Genomic DNA, 6472 nt, shown 5'->3' with positions numbered 1-6472 from the left:
ATGTCAATAAATAATCTACAGGACTATGAAGCCATAAAAGAGATGAAATAGAGTGGAAATAAAGGAAGGGAAAACAGGAGAGGGTAGAACTGAGGTTTTGAGCAAAATAAAAAAAATAGATAAAAGAGATGGGAGGGGAAAAAAGGGGAGGAGGAGAAAGAGAGCTTAAATGTTGAATTTTGAAGGGGTAGAACTGAGGTTTTCTATGTTCTCACCAATTGCAAAGCAAAATGTTTCCACTTGAATTCTGCAAAATGCTGTTGGTGCCTTGGTAATCATCCGATGTTAAAAAAGAGTACGGTAGTTCAATATTCTTGAGAATTATATCTAGATCAACCATAATCAATCAGAAAATCAGGAGTAAAGAGAACGCGCAGATGCCCCCCGAACACTCACAGTCCATCAAATACATGATTCATCCCTTCTCATCAACCCTTCTTCTGTAAAAGAAGACACGATGGCTTTCAGTGCACTTAACCTCTCAGCAAACCAATAATCTCAAAATAATACTTCTTAGAACCTTCTCATTGCTGCGCTCGACAAAACCAGTAATCTACTCATAAGCATACATTGAAGATGAGAGCACAATCCTTTAGTCACCATTTTGTAAACCCTAGAAGCAAACGCGAAGACAAGAGCTTGATGAATATTAGGAAGCAACAATTCTGAACCCAAGATAAACACAGAGAGAGATTAAAAACCATTATAACAACCAGCTATAATGCCCCACCGCAGAAATACTTTAGAACCAACTCCCACGGTATATTGTACATTTCTTAGTTTAAACCATGTCTTAATCTACAAATCATTAGAACACGTGCGGAATGGAATGACCTTATATTAAACAAAAAGAAATGTTGTTGTAAGATTGTACAAGTACCTCTGTTGTTAGAGAGAATTTGGCCAGAAAACGCATATTTATAGGCTTAACTCTAACAGTACAGTGCCTACTCCGTAACAAGCCCGTCCACCTCCATGCAACTGCTATTTCAGCCGGAATGAATCAACAATGGCAAACCCAGTATCCAGGCCAAAAAAAATATCACATATAGGCCATAAGCTTAATCCTTCTTACTGATCCAGCTACAGACGCTACAATTTCATCCACTGGACGAGATGGAATCAAAGCAAATTAGTGAAGAAGGATGAGACTGTTGTCCAGGCTAAACTCGGATACAACTCTTCACCTTGTAGCTGTTAATCTTCAGGCAGGTCTTCACATGACACATTCTTTGGCTTAGGGGGATATAGTGTGTCCAAAACCACTTGAGATAAGGCAAACCGTACATCTGGCAGTGAGCCCGATGCCAGATTAGAATAGTTAAGCTTGTGTCGTCTTCTTCCTTCATAACCACTCTCTTTGGTTTTTCTTCCGACACACTCAAACACTCTACAGACGCTCAGATATGATTGTAGGGGAATGAATACCTGCAACCAAGGACAATGAAAATTGCTAAAGAGAACACAACACTAAAAAAGAACATAACCAAAATGCAGCAAGAAATTTCGGTCATAATTGGTATAAACAAAAGGGTCTGAAAAAATGCGATTTAGTAAACACATGACAAGAAAACAGTTTCATATTTGATAGTCACTTCAATAGTAAAAGCTAATTTGTCATGGCGGTGGAAGAAGAACCATGGAGATTGTTCATAAAACAAAAGTGAGATTGCTTAATTAAAGAGTTAGCTTCTAGAGTATAATGGAGCAGGACGCCCCTGAATTTGAACAAATATTGGGCAAGCTGAAATGAGAAGAAGATAGAAAAAAGGAGGGAAAAAGAACCAGAAGAGCATCTTTAAGAAGTTAGAGTCAGCTAACATATGATGAATCAGAAAAAATTAATCTACTCAGGCTAAATAGGTGGGTAAAAGCTTTGTTATACTCAGATCACCAACATGCTCCATAGAAAAAAAAGGCTCATAAACTCTGATGATCATTTGCCCCACTTCCAGTAAAACTGTGGGAGCTATTAAACCTAAGGGATTGTTGTTTGGATGCAAGAAATAGCTCTGTACACGTCTAGAGAACAATAACAGTCCAATTCGAGAAGCTTCAACGTTTTTTGAGGGAACACGGGGACCTTCTAACTTCTTGCAAAGCAACATGACTATACGTAAGACTACATTAATTCATGACTTAGTCCAATTGTTTATGGTACTAATAACTATTTCACTAGTCTTGGAGCTGTACTCAAGTATCATATGACCGCAGTATTATACAAGATGCAACAAGTGAATTGAAATACTTGGGTTATTAATCATCCTATCATCAAAGTGCAAGGAAAAATGACAGCTGAATGTTTGGGTTACTGATCATTTTATTGTCAAAGATGCTTGGAAGAATGAAAATAGACATGCTCAGGTATCTGACTGTATGTTCTCTGGACATGACACCCGTGTTCGAAGCTTGGAAATCTGCCGACTGTTAGTTGCCTCAAACGAGATGGAATATGGCATGCTCCTATTGATAAACTAATTGTTTTGTAAATCATTTTATTAAACTTAGGTTCTTTCATATGTGAATTGCAACAAATAAACAAATTTTATCTGTCAACTATACATACATTCAGCTGAAATACAAATATGTACTTGTGTTCTCCTGTCTAAATTTTGAAAAATTGCTGTGTTCGACACCGAATGTCCATGTAGGAGCATGAAACTTTTCTTCATAGCCATTAGTCATAGGATTACACTATGGCTCTGGCCAAGAATAAACTGACTGAGCAACTAGAAGTAGTTATCCCTCATAGTTCTTGTAAAGTTCTTTTTATCTATCAGCCTCTGCCCTTACATGTCAACTACGGATCTTAATAGACAAGATAGAGATTCTTGTCTATTAAGATCCGTAGTTGACATTACTGAGATATGGTCTAAAAAGAATGGAATAATGGCAGTTAGAATCTCTTCATCTTCTTTTTTTGGTCTAAAAAGAACCTTAACAAGATCAAGTGACCTGACAACCATTGGGGTACTTAGTGGATGTGCTTTATCCATGTAGAACCGTTTTAATACCTTCTGGGTATAAGCAGTTGGTGAACAAAAATCTCATTTTCTAAATGCTCAATTTGTAAACCAAGGCAAAATTTAGTTTTATCAAAATCTTTAACCTCAAATTCTTTCTTCAAATATTCAATCGCCTTTTGGAGCTCTTTAGGAGTTCCAATCAGATTAAGATCATCAACATATACAACACTCAACAATGATCACAAAATTTGACTCATTCCTCTTTATGAAAACACATGGACATATAGGGTTATTTGTATAACCTTTTTTGACTAAACATTCACTAAGACGGTTATACCACATTCGTCCAGATTGCTTAAGTCCATACAAAGATCTTTGCAACTTAATGGAGTACATTTCTCTAGGATTTGATTTACATGCTTCAGGCATGCTAAATCCTTTAGGGGTTTTCATATAGATAGCATTATCTAATGTTCCATATAAATAAACAGTGACTACGTCCATCAGACGCATATCAAGTTTTTTATGTACTGCTAAACTCACAAGATACCTAAATATAGTTCCGTCCATTACTGAAGAATATGTCTCATCATAATCAAATCCCGATCTTTGAGAAAATCCTTGGACTACAAGTCTTGCTTTATATCTCATAATTTTATTTTTCTCATTTCTTTTCCTCACAAATACCCATTTATATCCTACTAGCTTTACACCTTCAGGCGTTTGGACTACAGATCCAAAGACTTTTCGTTTAGCCAGTGAATCTAATTCAGATTGGATCGCATCTTTCCATTTTGATCAATCATTTCTTCACCGACATTCATCAACCGATCTGGGTTCGTGATCCTCGTCATCTTCCATAATATCAAGTGCTACATTATATGCAAATGCATTATCGACAATTACTTCTCTTCGGAACTCTTTCTCGTAATAACAAAATTTATTGAAGTTTCATTTTCTTCAGGAGTTATCTCTTCAGGAGCGACCTCTTCAGAAGATTGAATTTTGTCATTAGCAATATTTTGATCATTCGATCCTCTTTTTTTCGAGGATTCTTATCTTTGGAACCAAGAGATCTACCACGCTTCAAGCGTGCTTTGCATTCGTTAGCACTTATAATTTGTCCTTTTAGGATATCAATTTTAATCGGAACATTTTCTGTTGGAATATGCGATTTAGCAATTCTTCTAGAATCACTAAAAGCATCCGGTAATTGGTTTGTAATTTTCTGTAAATGTATAATCCTTTAAACTTCCAGTTCACATTCTTTTGTACGAGGATCAAGAAAGTCTGGTGATATTTTCCAAGTAATTTCCTTTTTCGGTTGATCTTTACCTCGCCCTAATGTCGGGTAATGTGATTCATCAAAATGATAATCTGCAAATCTTGCAGTAAATAAATCACATGTTAATGGTTCAACATATTTAATTATAGAAGGTGATTCATACCCAACATATATCCCCAATCTTCTTTGAGGGCCCATTTTAGTACGTTGAAGCGGTGCAATAGGAACATATACCGCACAACCAAAAATTCATAAATAAGAAATATTGGGCTCGTGACCAAGAACTAATTGTAAGGGAGAATAAATATGATAACTTGTCGGCCTAATTCTCACAAGTGTTGCTGCATGTAATATAACATGTCCCCTAGCAGATAAAGGAAGTTTAGACCTCATTAACAATGATCTTGCAATTAATTGAAACCGTTTAATAAATGATTCGGCTAGACCATTTTGTGTATGAACATGAGCTACAGGATGTTCAACACTTATCGCAATAGCCATGCAATAATCATCAAAGACATGTCATGAATATTCACCAGCATTATCTAAACGAATTTTCTTAATGGGATAATCAGAAAATTGTGCTCGCAATTTAATTATCTGAGCAAGCAATCTAGCAAACACTAGGTTACGACTAGATAATAAACTTACATGTGACCATCTTATTAATGCATCAATTAGTACCATAAAATATCTAAATGATCCACATGGTGGATCTACAGGCCCACATATATCACCATGAATTTGTTCTAGAAATGCAGAGGATTCAGTTCCCACTTTCGTTGGTGATGGTCTAACAATTAACTTTCCTTGGGAGCAAGCAACACATGAGAATTCATTAGAATTTAGTATTTTTTGATTTTTTAATGAATGACCATGTGAATTTGTAATTATTCGTCTCATCATTATAGAACCAGGATGTCCAAGGCGATCATGCTAAATCATAAAATCATTGGGATAAATTGGGATAAATAGACTTCTGATCTTCAAGGTGATACATCAGCTACACTTATTTTTGTATAATATAAATCAGAAGATAGAGAAGACAGCTTTTCTAATACGCATTTCTTCTCAGAAATAGTATTTGTAATCAATAAGTATTCACCATTTGTCTCATTCATCGTCTCGATATGATATCCATTTCGGCGAATATCTTTAAAACTTAGCAAATTTCTTTGAGACTTCATCGAGAGTAGTGCATTATTTACGACAATTTTAGTTCCTTCGGGGAGAAATACAGTGGTTCTTCCGAAGCCATCAATCAATTTAGCATAATCACTTATTATTGTGTTAACATTTGTTTCTTCCATTTTCAAATGAGAAAAATACTTCATGTTTTTAAGTATAGTGTGTGTAGTAGCACTATCAATGAGACAAGTATTATCATCATCATTATTTGATCCTAAATATTTGGCATCCGTTTCTTCTTTAAGAAGAAATGATAAAGAAAATTACAAACAAAAGTAAATATCAACAAAGTCCATAAATTATAAAATTCATAAAGAAAATTACATAAAAGATGCGAAAATAACAAAATTCAAAATGTCGGGTATTTATCATGGGACCATTTTGTAACTTCAGGTTGCTCAAGGAAATCAGCTATATCGAGGTGTGTGATATCATCAAGATCATCATAAACATTATTTTGATCAATAAAATGTCTTGTTATTTTTGCATTTCCCTTTTAATGATGCCTGATAGAGGTCAACAAGATGTTTTACCATACGACAGGTACGGGACTAATGGCCTTCTATTCCATACCGGTAGCATATTTCCTTATAATGTTTCTTTTCTTCACTTTTCTTATCATTATTGTCCCATTTCTGGGAGTTGTTTTGTCTTCTGTCACGGTTATGATCAATGTGATTATAAGGCACATATTTGACACAACCTCGTCCACGATAACGGCTACGTCCTCGGCCTCCTCCACGCCCACGACCATGATTTTGAGATTTAATTACATTCGCTTCAGGGAATGAGCTAGAACCAGTAGGTCAGGATTCATGATTTTTTAATAATAATTCATTATTTTGTTCAGCCAAAAGGAGGTATGAAATCAATTCAGAGTATTTCTTAAATCCTCTCTCGATATTGCTGCTGTAAGAACATATTTGAGGCATGAAAGGTGGAGAATATTTTTTTTCTAACACATCGTCATCGGTGATATTTTCTCCACACAATTGCAATTGAGAGGTAATTTTATACATTGCAGAATTATACT

Source organism: Asparagus officinalis, chromosome 2 (assembly GCF_001876935.1).
Source record: "Asparagus officinalis chromosome 2, Aspof.V1, whole genome shotgun sequence".
NCBI lineage: Eukaryota > Viridiplantae > Streptophyta > Magnoliopsida > Asparagales > Asparagaceae > Asparagus > Asparagus officinalis.
This window is presented reverse-complemented; position numbering follows the sequence as displayed.